This window comes from Thalassophryne amazonica, chromosome 6 (genome assembly GCF_902500255.1).
Source record: "Thalassophryne amazonica chromosome 6, fThaAma1.1, whole genome shotgun sequence".
Taxonomy (NCBI): Eukaryota; Metazoa; Chordata; class Actinopteri; order Batrachoidiformes; family Batrachoididae; genus Thalassophryne; species Thalassophryne amazonica.
Window position 1 is genome coordinate 123,473,735 of NC_047108.1, and position 18,674 is coordinate 123,492,408.

General features: G+C 40.0%; 1 protein-coding gene across 9 annotated transcripts in view; it reads left to right on the plus strand.

Moving 5' to 3' along the window:
* Positions 1-331: 331 nt before the first annotated feature.
* csde1 (cold shock domain containing E1, RNA-binding) overlaps positions 332-18,674 on the plus strand; it is a 62,142-nt gene continuing 43,799 nt past the window's right edge. For all 9 annotated transcript variants that reach the window (XM_034173335.1, XM_034173330.1, XM_034173333.1 and 6 more), the window contains exon 1: positions 332-463. The gene's annotated coding sequence lies outside the window, so the exon portion shown is untranslated. The remainder of the gene's footprint in view (positions 464-18,674) is intronic.

The window sequence follows — 18,674 nt, forward strand, 5'->3', positions numbered from 1 at the left end:
AACACAGAACCACCTTGGGTCCTGGATGGCATCCATCCAGGCAGACAACCAATCCATTCTCACATCTCTAACCCATAGACTGTATGTTTAACTCTTACCCAGTATCCATCAACACTTATTTAACTTCTTGGAGCTTTAACAGATTTCCAACCCTTTGGTTTTAACTTAATGAAGTGGCACTTTTGTGTGTGCCGTTACTTCAGGCATAGTACTCGAAGTAACCTTGTTTATATTATTAATCAGAATAGGTATTGCTCCACATTTTATGTCGTAAAATCTGATTGCGCAACACGTGTATGAAAATCAACCCAGGAAGGTGTAGAGAGTGAGCGCTCTTGTTTCTCGTCAGAGCTCTTCGATTGTCCTGTGACTGTCAAATATCGCGGTAGTCTCCTCCCTAATCACTACGTAATGTGCCGTGCTGCTTCTAGCGGCGCTGGTGACAGTGCTGAAAGCTGTTGGGGTGAGTTTTGAGTCATATTAATATTTATTTTAAGTGTTCGAAAATTAGTTTAACACGTAGGAGTGTAAGATTTCCTTACTTGTTTGTTGGCTTGTTAGAGTTTAACGGGTTACCGGGCGCTTTTTGTCAGACGCATAGCTCATGCCTGGGTGGGGGCAGCCTTTTTTTTTCCCCTCCTCTCTCTCTTCCCATAAATCAGCACACACAACGAGCACCACCATGCTAACGAGGTGTAGCAGGTGCTAGCATAGACAACAGGGCCTAGCCTGATAACTGTACATGGATAGCTCAGTAAGATAACAGTTTTAGATGGTTCATCTTCTAATCTACACTGATGACACTTGTGTGGCAACACTGAGTTAATTAATCGATATTTGACCGGAAGGAACACGAGTCTTAAGCTTTGCCGCAGCTCCTTTTGTTGTCCCGTCCTCGTGTCTCCTCAGATTCGATAACTTTGGCTGTCGTTTGTTGACGAACAGAACACTAAAAATAACTCATGGAAACAACGCGGCCTTAATTACTAGGACGTATATACAGTTATACTAAGATGTTTTAAAATTTAGTGTTGCCCTTTGTTTCACGTTGACCCTTCGAAACTGCGCTACTGTCCGTACAGTTTTTACAGTCCACATCGCAAGCCGTCGTATCGTGTGATGCACTTTAACAAACATGAATCTATTTAAATAAACTGTTTTTCTTCATACTGGCTTCGTCAGATTACACTTTATACACGAGTGACTTGTAAATTTGCGCAGATCCTGGTTCATCATGTAATGAACCTTTTGTGACCCCATCAAAGAATAAAAAAAAAGACATTTTTTGAATGGAGTTTGGTATGATAGCGTTACGTAGAAACTCACTGATGTCAACTTCTGGATTATAGACTGTCACATGGTGGTCGTTGCCTGTGCTGGACTTGTTATTCAACAGCCACCAAATAATTGGTTAATGTTGGTGAGTGCCAGTGGTATTGCATAAGATTTCCGGAAGTGTCTGAGTATTCCCTGTAGCCGTTTTAGTATTTGTAACGTGGTGCCAATTTATATGCTTCTATTTACTGCTCACATATGGTCATAAAGATCGCTGTTGTTGTTATTACTGCACATTTTCTTAAACAACAAGCTGTATCTGTGAAATATTCCTGATTGTGTGAAAACCCGTTTTGTAACTTGATATGTTTGAGCCTCGATGTGACGTTTCCCATAATGCTGCGTGTAGCGGCGTGTTGTGAACAAGTAATTCTACAGCTGAGGGCGACTGAATGTCAGACCCGGACCAGGGTGCCATATTGTGTTGACCCTGACTGAATTAGAGCCTTGTGGGTTAATGTTTTTCTGCCCTTTCCGTACCCATAAGAATGCTCTCAATTTTTATGTCTAAACTGTCAACATGCTAAATTGCGCTTTAGTACTTATTTTGAAGTATTGAAACAACCAGTCAGTGTTTGTGTTTTCGTGGGTAGACCGTTTCCACTCTGCGTCACCAGCAGCTGAAAGGGGGCGGAGTTGAGGAGATCATGTCCTTCAAGTTTGTTTTCACTAAATGGCTGTCCCTGTTCACTGTTTACAACCTTTAACCCACTTAAGTAGTTCATCCTGTCAAACTGATTTTGTTGTTTGTCACCACTGGGACATGCAAATGGTCTGTTTACCCCAGTAATTGTTTGCTTTTAAAAGAATGATTTGACATTTTAATCAATCAATCAATCAATCAACTTTTTTCTTATATAGCGCCAAATCACAGCAAACAGTTGCCCCAAGGCGCTCCATATTGCAAGGCAAGGCCATACAATAACCATGAAAAACCAATAATAAAACAATAAAACAAACAAGTCAGTCCAGACTCTCCACTGTAGTGCCTTGTAATGGATGATTTTCAAGTTGCGATAGAGCAGTGCATGCATGATGATGTCACAACTAGGGATGGGTATTGATAAGATTTTATCTGTCGATGCCATTATCGATTCTGCCTATCGATCCGATTCCTTATCGATACCTCTTGTGAATTTTCTGTGTACTAAAAGTAGGCTTTACAGGTTTTCTATGTCAAGAACATTTTATTGAGTCATAAATAAATATGAAATTGGTCACTGGATCCTTGATCTCTGGACATAAATAAAAATAAACAATTTGTAGTTTTTGTCAAAAGCATTTCCTTTCAGACATTTTGGCATGAATGTCTTTCCATACCTCAGAGCTGAGCTCAGCCAGCTGCTGCATGTCAGCGCAGGACGTCTCATTTTGGGAGGAAAAAAACGTTTTGATCGATTGCGGTTTGTTTGTATTACAACATTTGGGAAGAGGTGTCAATTGATTTAAACGGCGCTTCGCTTCGAAGTTATTAATTCCAACTGGACTCATTTGTTCTAACTTGACTTGGCAGAGAGCCACGCAGCGTTTGGAGCTGTGTGAACAGAACGGAGGACGATTCTCTTTTTTTGCGACAAGACAGGTGTCCCAATTAGTGACTTTAATCCACACATAAGTGACTCACGATTGATATTCAAGGATGAGAAGTGGCAAAAAACTGTAACCCAAAATTACCCCCCAACATCACCCGCACGAAAATGTTTGAATTCTCGAAGCTCTGAAATGCAATCTGGGACTATTCCAGACAATAAACTGCAGTGAGTGCAGCATCCATTTTGGTGAGGAAAAAACCCAACTTTCCTTATTCATATTCATTCTAATAGTATTCTGCTCTTACTAGGATGCAGCAGTTTTCCAGCTTGGCAGATAGTTCTGGAGTAAATCACTGAAGAAATTAACAAATTGAAAATATGGTTTGACTGAAACAAATTGTCATTAATATAACACAGGGCTGAAGTGGAGGTGCAGGAGTCACTAGCTGTATTACAATTTGTAATACATTCGACTCTTTTACAACAACACATGCTGAGCCATTAATTATACAGAAAACAAATGCACACGAATGTGCTCAGATGCGAACAGTTTAATGCTAACTTTAACATTGAAAATGCCATAGACATGCTAACATGTTAGCATTGGCCCCATTTTTAAGTTCTAAAATACATCAACTGTTTCAGAAGACCATAACAGGTCGGTTTAACATAAAAAAAGGTAAATATTACTCACAGTCATATGCTCTTTGGGGTTTTAGCGGGGAAAAATTAAGATAAAACAAAGAATCATGAAGCAGCGGGTCGGATCAATGTTTTATTGCTTCAAAGAAGAGCCGCGCTGCAGAAACATTTGATTACAGTTGTTGCAGGGGTTCTGCAATGGACGTAGAGTCATGATCATTTTCCTGACAAACACCCACAAAAACAACAGCCGCTCTGAATTACCAATAAGGGAATCCTTAAGCAAAAAGGCTATTGATGTCGGTGGATCGAATAATTTCTTAATGATACCTGATAAGAACCGGTTCTTGATACCCAACCATAATCACAACTCTGTCCGGTTAGGAAGACGTGGTTTCTTTCAACAAGAACTGTCAAGAAACTTTGAGAGGTGATGGTCTAGTGGTTAAGCGGTGGGCTTGAGACCAGAGGATCCTCGGTTCAAATCCTAGCCTGACTGGAAAAACACTAAGGGCCCTTGGGCAAGGCCCTTAATGCCAGAGTTGCTCCCAGTGTGTAGTGGGCGCCTTGCATGGCAGCAGCCTGACATCGGGGTAAATGTGAGGCATTATTGTAAAGCACTTTGAGTGTCTGATGCAGGTGGAAAAGCACTATATAAATGCAGTCCATTCTTGTGTGTGGTTCGAGTTGTGTGGAGGTAGGAATAGTCTTTTGAATGCTTAAATAACGATGTCAGTCGCACAAAGAAATCAAATAATAGTGAAAACATGTTCATTGCGCCCAAAATGTTGGTATTTTGGTCGTTGAACTTTCCTAGCAACAAATGTAAAGCCCCGGTAACGCGGCACCACCGAAAGACGCCAAAACGAAACAAGAAATCTGGACTTGTGTTGACTTTCGGAGACATAACACCCGATCGGTGAGGCGTCATAACTGTTGTTTCTAGGGCTGCACGATATGACCTAAAATTCATATCACGGTATAAATTGAATCCCTTCACAGTAACTGTATATATCGTGATATAAATGTAAGTGTAATAATTATGTTTCTGAATGGGTCCTTTAGCAAAGGTAAATTGATCAAAATAAATAAATGTCAAAAAAAAAAGGATATAATGTAATTTTGAAAACATTTATTGTGCAGATCTCAAAACTATTGGTACAATTTGCTGGAAGGTACATCTAAGATGCAAGCCTAGAGTTAATGTTTTGGTGAAAGAATTAAATAAATATATGGTCAGCGGCTGAAGTTTCATCTCTTAAACACTAGATGACACATCCGCTCTGAATACATGAAGCACTTTCAGGGTGGTCATGTCTTCATTTACAAAACTCAACGCGAAGCCACCAAAACATTTTATAAAAAATACTTGATTTACTCATATTTGAAGTCAGTCTGGGTAAATTGATGTTACCTGGCTGATTTTGTCTTTCTAATCCAGTTTAAAAAAAAAACTTTCATCATTTAACATGGCGCTTTCTCAAATGTTTGATTCAGGTTGTGACGGAGCCTCCGCTTTCCCCCACTGTGCTGAAATACATAAAAAACGCATTTTCAAATATCGGCAACAAAACAGGCATCTCACAAACTTACATGAACAGCAGTGAGAGTCGGTCACCTCAGCTCAGAACACCCCTCCTCCTGCAGCAAACTTGTTGACACACATAGCTGCTTCACAGAGTAGTTTTCCTGGATCTAAAAACTCTGTGGCCGTTAAAGCGATTAGACAGTGGAGTCCAAATCGCTACCGTTGGCCAAAATTGTACCGGCTAAACCGCGCAGGCCTAGTTATTTCTAATGACACCAAACACATAAGCGAGAGGCTCCCTAACCGGAAGTCTTGGTTTCAAGATGCATTGGCAATCTCTTCTTTGTAACTGATGCAAGACATTAAATGATTATTAACCTCACTTACTTGGTCTGTATGGGAATATTTCCCATACAGACCGAGCAAGCGAGGTTAGTAATTTATTATATGGCTCCTTGGAGTTGTTTTCATCTTGTTGGTCTTCATTTTGCATGTCCACTTAAAGCTCATTTGCTGTTAATTCCTCCAATTCAGACTCGTCAGTGTAATAAAATTCACTCGGAGAATGGTCCTCTTCGTTGCTCATAATTTCTTTGTTCAATTTTTGTTTTGTTTTATTTCATTCTGTGAAAATTGTAAACAAAGTTGCAAATCTGCTATGCAATCCGGACCGATTGTCATGGTAATAGTCTGATATGGGAAAATATCAGACCGGAAATCAGCCTGTCAGTGTGCGCATGCTGTCGTAGCCATATAATACAACAGGATATTAAATACTTAAATTGTCACCCCTTTTTTAAAAACCATATGTCAGAGTTATTTATTTATTTTGCACCATTATTTTGTTCCTTGTTCTTCAAAGAAAGTACTGCAATTCTAAACTAGGCATGAAACGACATGCAACCTTTTACTTAAATGCCATTTTAGCCTGAGATGTCATTCTTGATCACTGTTGGACAAGTTGCTTCCAAAATGTAATACATTATAGATTACTAGTTATTTCAGAGTATTTAGTTACATTACAGTATTACTGTCTCAGAATGTTAATTTGTTACATGCTTCTGCATTACTTTTAAGTTACTTTCACCAAAATAATTTCAGGAGTACAACTTTATATTCTTAAATGCTAAAATCTAGTTATGACTGGAGGCTCTTAAGGCTATTAACAACAATATAATTGAGTTTCTTAAAGTGAATGCTCAAGGTGCAATACAAGTAACACAGCCAGAATCCCAAAGGATCAAAGCCTGGTAACAGTATGATTGGGAAGGTGTGAATATTTAAAGTCTTGGCCAATTCATATTAAACACAATAGAGCTAGTGCTCACTATCTAACCTATAGCCTAATGATATGACAAGATGCATAATCTTTTTATTTACATTCTTTTATTCTTTCTATTCAAGAACTTCACAGCACAGAGCTGGTATGATGGACATAACGTGTGCTTCAAGAATTATAAAGTGCACTTGGAGGATTAGCCCTGGTCATGTGTCGTAAAAAGGTGGATTTGTCACACCTGAGAATTTTTGGGGGCCAGAAAAAATTAAAAATTCATAACCAAAAACCAGGCCTATAATGGCAAATAAGGTGTCATTTTATAGCTTTGAATCTTTCCTTTCAGATGGTGTTAAACTCATTTGCCTTCAGTTTATGTCACAGCTCCAGGCTGATGAAGCAAAAAAAGTCAGGGGTGGAGTTTTCGTGGCAGAGGTGGTGGACAAAATTCTGAACTAGGGATGTGAATCTTAGAACAACTCACGATTCGATTCCGATTCTTGGGGTGATGATTCGATTCAGAATCGATTTTCATGTCCAGCTCTCCACAATTTCACTGATACTTACTGGACTGGTAAGCATTGAAAGCCGAGATAAACATGTCCAAACTTGTCCTCTGACACGCCGAAACGGAGGTGTTCCTTTGTCTCGCTTCCAAAGCGAATCGGTTGTGACGCGTGACGCCTCCATGCGGCTTTCCATGACAAAATCTCTTGTTAAAAGTGAAATCTGCCAGAAAATGGCTGATGTCCAGCTCTTGTGATAACCAGAGAAAGAGCACACGACGGTCTCGTATCCACAGAGCATCAGCTCAGAAATGGTCCGGTGGCTTGTGCCATGTCGTCGGAGCGCGGCGCGCTGAGCGCCCTTAAAGGGGTCCATAAAGCTGTACTAACAGACCTTATTCTCTGTGAAGCCCGTAAAATTTTCACCGAAAGCCAGATAAATTTTTCGAATAGTTTCCAGGTGCCAGTCTCTAACAGCTTCTGAAAAAATTCTGATGGAAAAAAACCCCCAAATCATTCCGCCATTTCCAGACAATGAAAATCCGACAACGGGGCGGGATCACTCCTTCCACAAGGCGTGCTCACAGGCAAATGATGTCACCAACAGGCGTGGAAAAACTCACGCATGCGCACAAGGGTTCAAAAAAAAATTAAAAGGTACGATACTCTATGGACAGACCTCGTATTTCTCAATGTAAAACCAGAAATGACTGACATTTGTGGGAACATTTTTACCCCGAGTGACCCTTTGCAGAGGGTGCTGGAGGCACAAAATTACAAAAAAAAAAAAAAAAAATTAGGGGCAGGGCACAAGGTGCCCCCTGGAGGGCACGTAGGCACCCCTGGTGGAGGTTGGGGCACTGCACCCCTCTAAAATAGCGTAGCTAGGGGTCTGATGAGCAATTCTTAACATTCAAAAAGCATTTGTAATTTTGATGCAGGCAGCATCCATATTTGATGAGAAAGATCGCTTTGTCAAAAAAATGGCATCTTCCCATAAAAAAAATTCCTGTATTTGTCAGTTTTGAATACATGGTATAAATCAAACTAAATTCTGTTACAGTTTATTGAATAAAATGTTATCTGGGGATCATTTTGGTCCAAACCAGGTCTTGTTTCGACCAAAACTAATGATTGGTAATTGGTTTGGTTTTGTCAGAAATCAGCATTTTTAGTGATACCCTCCCATGTTCTGCAGACAATTAAGCCACGGTCCCACCGAATAATGAAAGATGAAGGAGCCACGCACCCTGTTTTTTTTTTTTTTTTTCTTTTTCTTTTTTTGTTTCGTGAGCTATCATGGCAGTATAATGGCTCAGAGTGGCTCTTAGAGGCGTTATCTTCAGTTAACGAGGCTCCTCTCTGAGTGTGGCGCTAATTTCAAGTTTCATTTCATGTTTAAAATTTAGCAACAACAGCGTGGCGCAATTTGTGTTCGAGTTACTGCAATGGCTTAGAGGCATTTGCGTGGTGCTTACGAGTCTGCAGAAAGTCCATTATCCGTGCGCCTGGCACCTTCGCAGGACCTGAGAGGCTATTTTTGGAACAGCTCTCCTCTTGCGCACACAATTCCACCTGCCCTGTGCACTGGACTCTATATAAAATAATTATTTTGTAGTGGATTAATCATTTTCTGCCAAACCTTGGATGCTGAAAACACCTCTTCTAGAATCAGAGGACTGTTTCATCTGTATGCTTTTTTTTTTTTCTCCTCTTTCCTGCTCTATGTGGGATGTATTTTGAACAGCTTAAGGTAATTATTTTTAATGTTTTTTATAGCTTGATAAAACAGTTCCTTGCTGTAAAAGTATGTCTGTTGTACGTAAAAGTATGTTGATTTAATATCTTGTTAATGGATCACATGAGCTCCGCTGTGTCTGCGCACTGACACAGTGACTCATCATCACGCTTCAAACGAGCATTTAGGCAGAACGCCAGATCACAAAAGAGTGATATGTCAGTCAATATTGGACGAACACAAAGTTAAAATTTGGGTGACTGCGTGAAAGTGGATGTGTGTTTAAAGCCATGGAAGATAACTCCAGTGGAGCAGCTAAGAGCAGAAGCTGTGCGGCAGCACAGGTGGAGAGCGCGCAAAAGGCCGATTTTGAAGACATAACACAAAGTTAAAAGTTGTATCATTATAACTTGTAAGTTGCGGAAGAAGTAAAGAAATATATATTTATTTATTTATTTTGGGGGGGGTTGGGAAATGATCCACAGGTGTATATAATAACACGGCCACCTCATTCTGTATGCAGAACGGCACCGCGCACAAAAGAGCGCTTTTGCAGAAATAAATGGACGAACACAAAGTTAAAAGTGGATTCACGTTGTAAAAATGATTGTGTTTAAAGCCAACAAGCCACGGATGGAAAGTAAGCCACTTAGAGCACAGAGGCAGCTGTCAATGAAAGGACAACAGCAGCGCGCGCGCGCAAAAGAGCGATTTTGCAGAAATAAACGGACAAATGTAAAGTTTTGTGTGTTTAAAGCGCAGAAGAAAAGCCAGAGAGCTGCGGAGCCAGCGAGGAGCACAGAGGCGGCTCTCCAGGAACCCGTGGTTCGGGTCTAGCTGGTCTGGTGCATTACAGGTGGACAGCATCCTGGCGCACAGAGCATAACTGCGGAACTGTGCTGGAGTGTCTATTTATGGACTGCGTTTAAAAAAAAAAAAAAAAAAAAAAAAAAAAGGGACCTCTTTAAATGCTTCTGTGAATTGAAAACCCACACTTTGAAGGGACCAGTTGTGGGAGGGCTGGAGGTTTGGACCAAACTCATGCCTAAACATGCGCCAACATGGCGCTATCATGGCACTACGTGGATTAGTGTGGCTGATGCGAGCCATTCGAGGCTGTAATGACAGGTCAGTCGTGGCTCACTAGAGGCTGCTACGCGGCACATGCGGGGTACAGAGAGGCACATAGTGGCACCTTCATAGTGGATACGTGATAGATCAAAACGTGGGTCATTCTTCAAATAATTACCCCACACCCATGCGTGGCTCCTTCTTCAGCCTTCATTATTCGGTAGGACCGAGGCTTTACTAAAGAATGGAAAGAGGTACAAGCAAACTTTTTTTTTTCTTTTTTTTTTTTTTTCCTGATGATAAAGGAAAGTCTGAAGTTTCTTTTGGTATGTTTGTTGTTGACATGGACATAGAACTCAATTTTCTGTGGGTCTTGAAAAAACACTCAAATTCTGAAAAATCCTGGCACTGGGATGTATTGAACTTTGAAAATGGCTGGCACTCAATGAGTTAATTGCTGGTTTACCCATGTAGTGTGTGGAATGTCAGTTGCCGAATCTGGCCCAACATTAGCAAAAAATGTATTAACTGTTCACCACTTGGTTCATGTCATATTCATCTTTGTTATAAGTAAAGTATGTTGGGTAGTTCTTTGCTTTGGGTTTATTTGTTAAAATACAATTCATTATTTTCCATGTTTCCTATGTTTTTATTATTGTTTCTTATTTTTCCAAAGTATGATTCCCCCCCCCCCCCCCCCTTCCCCTGTTCACCATAATGGTTCATTTATTTTTATAGTGCTTATATTAATCTCTGCCTCTCTTGATTTACTTCTGATAAACTCTGTATATAACATTTTTCATCTTACACGCCTTTTGCAGCCCTTTTGTTATCCATGGATGAGCCTTATATTATTTGCACTTCAGTGTGTAATTGGACAATTTTTGTTGTGTATATATTGAGAAATATGTATTCAAATTCAGCATATGCTAAATTTGCATCATTCTCCATACAAATGGAGACGTAAATTCTGGAGACTGCAAACGTAAATCATTTTTAAGGCGATAATAGCTTCTTCAGATTGCAGACATTTTCGATATTGTATTTTCTCATTACATTTTTTAATTTAAATTTAAATCAGTTACTATAAAAATTGGTAAGTGGTCACGAATATCATTGATCAATAAACCACTTATTGTTTTGGTATCGGTATATTATCAGTGAGAGTAGCTGACTGAGAAGTTATTCTTGAAGGTCTAGTCATTTTTTGAAATAAATTTAAGTTGTACAAGGTACAACCCCTGGCAATAATTATGGAATCACCAGCCTCAGATGATGTTCATTCACTTGTTTAATTTTGTAGAAACAAAGCAGATCAAAGAAAGCAGATCAGACATGACACAAAACTAAAGTCATTTCAAATGGCAACTTTCTGGCTTTAAGAAACACTAAGAAATCAGGAAAAAAAAATTGTGGCAGTTAGTAACGGTTACTTTTTTAGACCAAGCAGAGGGAAAAAAATATGGACTCACTCAATTCTGAGGAGCTAACGCTTTCGTTTTTATTTATTTTTTTAATTTTTTTATTTTTTTTATTGTATTTTTATTTTAATTTTTTTTCTCTTTTAGCACTGATGTCGTGCGTTATCTGTGCTGCTCCACAGCGTGTTTAGTTGATTTTTATTTTATTTTAGCACCGTTGTCGTGCGTTGACTGTGCTGCTTCATGGCCTGTTTGGTGCCTTGATTGGGGCACTCCTTCTGCTGAATCACCTTTAAATTATTTACACATTATTCACTTTGTGTGTTTTTAGGAATCCGCTAGGTTGCGTAGCTACTAGCTCTTAGCCGATTTAGCATGGCGGCTTCTCCTGTCTCTCCCGTACTTTTCTGCTCTGGGTGTGAAATGTTTAGTTATTCCTCGGCCTCCTTTAGCAGTAACGGTACTTGTAATAAGTGCAGCTTATTCGTAGCTTTGGAGACTCAGCTCCGCACCGTGGAAAATTCTACAGCTAGCCAGGCCCCTGTAGTCGGTGCGGACCAAGGTAGCTTAGCCGCCGCTAGTTCCCCCCTGGCAGATCCCGGGCAGTCGGGAAAGCAGGCTGACTGGGTGACTGTGAGGAGGAAGCGTAGCCCTAAACAGAAGCCCCGTGTACACCGTCAACCCGTTCACATCTCTAACCGTTTTTCCCCACTCGACGATACACTCGCCGAGGATCAAACTCTGGTTATTGGCGACTCTGTTTTGAGAAATGTGAAGTTAGCGACACCAGCAACCATTGTCAATTGTCTTCCGGGGGCCAGAGCAGGCGACATCGAAGGACATTTGAAATTGCTGGCTAAGGCTAAGCGTAAATTTGGTAATATTGTAATTCACGTCGGCAGTAATGACACTCGGTTACGCCAATCGGAGGTCACTAAAATTAACATTAAATCGGTGTGTAACTTTGCAAAAACAATGTCGGACTCTGTTGTTTTCTCTGGGCCCCTCCCCAATCAGACCGGGAGTGACATGTTTAGCCGCATGTTCTCCTTGAATTGCTGTCTGTCTGAGTGGTGTCCAAAAAATGAGGTGGGCTTCATTGATAATTGGCAAAGCTTCTGGGGAAAACCTGGTCTTGTTAGGAGAGACGGCATCCATCCCACTTTAGATGGAGCAGCTCTCATTTCTAGAAATCTGGCCAATTTTCTTGGATCCTCCAAACTGTGACTGTCCAGCGTTGGGACCAGGAGGCAGAGCTGTGGTCTTGCACACCTCTCTGCAACTTCTCTCCCCCTGCCATCCCCTCATTACCCCATCCCCGTAGAGACGGTGCCTGCTCCCAGACCACCAATAACCAGCAAAAATCTATTTAAGCATAAAAATTCAAAAAGAAAAAATAATATAGCACCTTCAATTGCACCACAGACTAAAACAGTTAAATGTGGTCTATTAAACATTAGGTCTCTCTCTTCTAAGTCCCTGTTGGTAAATGATATAATAATTGATCAACGTATTGATTTATTCTGCCTAACAGAAACCTGGTTACAGCAGGATGAATATGTTAGTTTAAATGAGTCAACACCCCCGAGTCACACTAACTGTCAGAATGCTCGTAGCACGGGCCGTGGCGGAGGATTAGCAGCAATCTTCCATTTCAGCTTCTTAATTAATCAAAAACCCAGACAGAGCTTTAATTCATTTGAAAGCTTGTCTTTTAGTCTTGTCCATCCAAATTGGAAGTCCCAAAAACCAGTTTTATTTGTTATTATCTATCGTCCACCTGGTCGTTACTGTGAGTTTCTCTGTGAATTTTCAGACCTTTTGTCTGACTTAGTGCTTAGCTCAGATAAGATAATTATAGTGGGCGATTTTAATATCCACACAGATGCTGAGAATGACAGCCTCAACACTGCATTTAATCTATTATTAGACTCTATCGGCTTTGCTCAAAAAGTAAATGAGTCCACCCACCACTTTAATCATATCTTAGATCTTGTTCTGACTTATGGTATGGAAATAGAAGACTTAACAGTATTCCCTGAAAACTCCCTTCTGTCTGATCATTTTTTAATAACATTTACATTTACCCTGATGGACTACCCTGCAGTGGGGAATAAGTTTCATTACACTAGAAGTCTTTCAGAAAGCGCTGTAACTAGGTTTAAGGATATGATTCCTTCGTTATGTTCTCTAATGTCATATACCAACACAGAGCAGAGTAGCTACCTAAACTCTGTAAGGGAGTTAGAGTATCTCGTCAATAGTTTTAGATCCTCTTTGAAGACAACTTTGGATGCTGTAGCTCCTCTGAAAAAGAGAGCTTTAAATCAGAAGTGTCTGACTCCGTGGTATAACTCACAAACTCGTAGCTTAAAGCAGATAACCCGTAAGTTGGAGAGGAAATGGCGTCTCACTAATTTAGAAGATCTTTACTTAGCCTGGAAAAAGAGTTTGTTGCTCTATAAAAAAGCCCTCCGTAAAGCTAGGACATCTTTCTACTCATCACTAATTGAAGAAAATAAGAATAACCTCAGGTTTCTTTTCAGCACTGTAGCCAGGCTGACAAAGAGTCAGAGCTCTATTGAGCTGAGTATTCCATTAACTTTAACTAGTAATAACTTCATGACTTTCTTTGCTAACAAAATTTTGACTATTAGAGAAAAAATTACTCATAACCATCCCAAAGATGTATCGTTATCTTTGGCTGCTTTCAGTGATGCCGGTATTTGGTTAGACTCTTTCTCTCCGATTGTTCTGTCTGAGTTATTTTCATTGGTTGCTTCGTCCAAACCATCGGCATGTTTATTGGACCCCATTCCTGCCAGGCTGCTCAAGGAAGTCCTACCATTATTTAATGCTTCAATCTTAAATATGATCAATCTATCTTTGTTAGTTGGTTATGTACCACAGGCCTTTAAGGTGGCAGTAATTAAACCATTACTTAAAAAGCCATCACTTGACCCAGCTATCTTAGCTAATTATAGGCCAATTTCCAACCTTCCTTTTCTCTCAAAGATTCTTGAGAGGGTAGTTGTAAAACAGTTAACTGATCACCTGCAGAGGAATGGTCTATTTGAAGAGTTTCAGTCAGGTTTTAGAATTCATCATAGTACAGAAACAGCATTAGTGAAGGTTACAAATGATCTTCTTATGGCTTCGGACAGTGGACGTATCTCTGTGCTTGTTCTGTTGGACCTCAGTGCTGCTTTTGATACTGTTGACCATAAACTTTTATTACAGAGATTAGAGCATGTCATAGGTATTAAAGGCACTGCGCTGCGGTGGTTTGAATCATATTTGTCTAATAGATTACAGTTTGTTCATGTAAATGGGGAATCTTCTTCACAGACTAAAGTTAATTATGGAGTTCCACAAGGTTCTGTGCTAGGACCAATTTTATTCACTTTATACATGCTTCCCTTAGGCAGTATTATTAGACGGTATTGCTTAAATTTTCATTGTTACGCAGATGATACCCAGCTTTATCTATCCATGAAGCCAGAGGATACACACCAATTAGCTAAACTGCAGGATTGTCTTACAGACATAAAGACATGGATGACCTCTAATTTCCTGCTTTTAAACTCAGATAAAAATGAAGTTATTGTACTTGGCCCCACAAATCTTAGAAGCATGGTGTCTAACCAGATCGTTACTCTGGATGGCATTTCCCTGATCTCTAGTAATACTGTGAGAAATCTTGGAGTCATTTTTGATCAGGATATGTCATTCAAAGCGCATATCAAACAAATATGTAGGACTGCCTTTTTGCATTTACGCAATATCTCTAAAATCAGAAAGGTCTTGTCTCAGAGTGATGCTGAAAAACTAATTCATGCATTTATTTCCTCTAGGCTGGACTATTGTAATTCATTATTATCAGGTTGTCCTAAAAGTTCCCTAAAAAGCCTTCAGTTGGTTCAGAATGCTGCAGCTAGAGTATTGACGGGGACTAGCAGGAGAGAGCATATCTCACCCGTGTTGGCCTCTCTTCATTGGCTTCCTGTTAATTCTAGAATAGAATTTAAAATTCTTCTTCTTACTTATAAGGTTTTGAATAATCAGGTCCCATCTTATCTTAGGGACCTCGTAGTACCATATTACCCCATTAGAGCGCTTCGTTCTCAGACTTCGGGCTTACTTGTAGTTCCTAGGGTTTGTAAGAGTAGAATGGGAGGCAGAGCCTTCAGCTTTCAGGCTCCTCTCCTGTGGAACCAGCTCCCAATTCAGATCAGGGAGACAGATACCCTCTCTACTTTTAAGATTAGGCTTAAAACTTTCCTTTTCGCTAAGGCTTATAGTTAGGGCTGGATCGGGTGACCCTGGACCATCCCTTGGTTATGCTGCTTTAGACGTAGATTGTGGGGGGGTTCCCATGATGCACTGTTTCTTTCTCTTTTTGCTCCGTATGCATCACTCTGCATTTAATCATTAGTGATCGATCTCTGCCCCCCTTCACGGCATGTCTTTTTCCTGGTTTTTTCCCTCAGCCCCAACCAGTCTCAGCAGAAGACTGCCCCTCCCTGAGCCTGGTTCTGCTGGAGGTTTCTTCCTGTTAAAAGGGAGTTTTTCCTTCCCACTGTTGCCAAGTGCTTGCTCATAGGGGGTCGTTTTGACCGTTGGGGTTTTTCATAATTATTGTATGGCCTTGCCTTACAATATGGAGCGCCTTGGGGCAACTGTTTGTTGTGATTTGGCGCTATATAAGAAAAAAGTTGATTGATTGATTGAGGAATAAATTATGGAATCACCCTGTAAATTTTCATCCCCCAAATTAACACCTGCATCAGATCAGATCTGCTCATTGACATTGACCCTATGCCATGACATTGACCCTATGTGTCTTTTTGCAAGGAATGTTTCTGCAGTTTTTGCTCTATGGCAAGATGCATTATCATCTTGAAAAATGATTTCATCATCCCCAAACATCCTTTCAGTTGTCCAAAATATCAACATAAACTTGTGCATTTATTGATGATGTAATGACAGCCATCTCCCCAGTGCCTTTACCTGACATGCAGCCCCATATCATCAATGACTGTGGAAATTTACATGTTCTCTTCAGGCAGTCATCTTTATAAATCTCATTGGAAAGGCACCAAACAAAAGTTCCAGCATCATCACCTTGCCCAATGCAGATTCGAGATTCATCACTGAATATGACTTTCATCCAGTCATCCACAGTCCACAATTGCTTTTCCTTAGCCCATTATAACCTTGTTTTTTTCTGTTTAGGTGTTAATGATGGCTTTCATTTAGCTTTTCTGTATGTAAATCCCATTTCCTTTAGGCGGTTTCTTACAGTTCGGTCACAGACGTTGACTCCAGTTTCCTCCCATTCGTTCATTTGTTTTGTTGTACATTTTTCGATTTTTGAGACATATTGCTTTAAGTTTTCTGTCTTGATGCTTTGATGTCTTCCTTGGTCTACCAGTATGTTTGCCTTTAACGACCTTCCCATGTTTGTATTTGGTCCAGAGTTTAGACACAGCTGACTGTGAACAACCAACATCTTTTGCAACATTGCGTGATGATTTACCCTCTTTTAAGAGTTTGATAATCCTCTCCTTTGTTTCAATTGACATCTCTCGTGTTGAGGCCATGATTCATGTCAGTCCACTTGGTGCAACAGCTCTCCAAGGTGTGATCACTCCTTTTTAGATGCAGACTAACGAGCAGATCTGATATGATGCAGGTGTTAGTTTTGGGGATGAAAATTTACAGGGTGATTCCATAATTTTTTCCTCAGAATTGAGTGATTCCATATTTTTTTCCTCTGCTTGGTCTAAAAAAGTAACCGTTACTGACTGCCACAATCTTTTTTTCTTGATTTCTTATAGTGTTTCTTAAAGCCAGAAAGTTGCCATTTGAAATGACTTTAGTTTTGTGTCATGTCTGTGATCTGCTTTTTTTCTACAAAATTAAACAACTGAATGAACATCCTCCGAGGCCTGTGATTCCATAATTTTTGCCAGGGGTTGTATTTTTTTTAATATGCGCTTTGAATGACTCCAAGATTTCTCACAGTATTACTAGAGGTCAGGGTAATGCCATCCAGAGTAAGGATCTGGTTAGACACCATGTTTCTAAGATTTGTGTGGCTAAGTACAATAACTTCAGTTTTATCTGAGTTTAAAAGCAGGAAATTAGAGGTCATCCATGTCTTTGTCTGTAAGACAATCCTGCAGTTTAGCTAATTGGTGTGTGTCCTCTGGCTTCATGGATAGATAAAGCTGGGTATCATCTGCGTAACAATGAAAATTTAAGCAATGCCGTCTAATAATACTGCCTAAGGGAAGCATGTATAAAGTGAATAAAATTGGTCCTAGCACAGAACCTTGTGGAACTCTATAATTAACCTTAGTCTGTGAAGAAGATTCCCCATTTACATGAACAAATTGTAATCTATTAGATAAATATGATTCAAACCAAAACTAACACCTGCATCAGATCAGATCTGCTCGTTAGTCTGCAGCTAAAAAGGAGTGATCACACCTTGGAGAGCTGTTGCACCAAGTGGACTGACATGAATCATGGCCTCAACACGAGAGATGTCAATTGAAAGAAAGTAGAGGATTATCAAACTCATAAGAGGGTAAATCATCACGCAATGTTGCAAAAGATGTTGGTTGTTCAGTCAGCTGTGTCTAAACTCTGGACCAAATACAAACATGGGAAGGTTGTTAAAGGCAAAGATACTGGTAGACCAAGGAAGACATCAGTGCGTCAAGACAAAAAACTTAAAGCAATATGTCTCAAAAATCGAAAATGCACAACAAAACAAATGAACGAATGGGAGGAAACTGGAGTCAACGTCTGTGACCGAACTGTAAGAAACCGCCTAAAGGAAATGGGATTTACATACAGAAAAGCTAAACGAAAGCCATCATTAACACCTAAACAGAAAAAAACAAGGTTACAATGGGCTAAGGAAAAGCAATCGTGGACTGTGGATGACTGGATGAAAGTCATATTCAGTGATGAATCTCGAATCTGCATTGGGCAAGGTGATGATGCTGAAACTTTTGTTTGGTGCCGTTCCAATGAGATTTATAAAGATGACTGCCTGAAGAGAACATGTAAATTTCCACAGTCATTGATGATATGGGGCTGCATGTCAGGTAAAGGCACTGGGGAGATGGCTGTCATTACATCATCAATAAATGCACAAGTTTACGTTGATATTTTGGACACTTTTCTTATCCCATCAATTGAAAGGATGTTTGGGAATGATGAAATAATTTTTCAAGATGATAATGCATCTTGCCATAGAACAAAAACTGTGAAAACATTCCTTGCAAAAAGACACATAGGGTCAATGTCATGGCCTGCAAATAGTCCGGATCTTAATCCAATTGAAAATCTTTGGAAGTTGAAGAAAATGATCCATGACAAGGCTCCAACCTGCAAAGCTGATCTGGCAACAGCAATCAGAGAAAGTTGGAGCCAGATTGATGAAGAGTACTGTTTGTCACTCATTAAGTCCATGCCTCAGAGACTGCAAGCTGTTATAAAAGCCAGAGGTGGTGCAACAAAATACTAGTGATGTGTTAGAGCGTTCTTTTGTTTTTCATGATTCCATAATTTTTTTTCCTCAGAATTGAGTGATTCCATTTTTTTTCCCT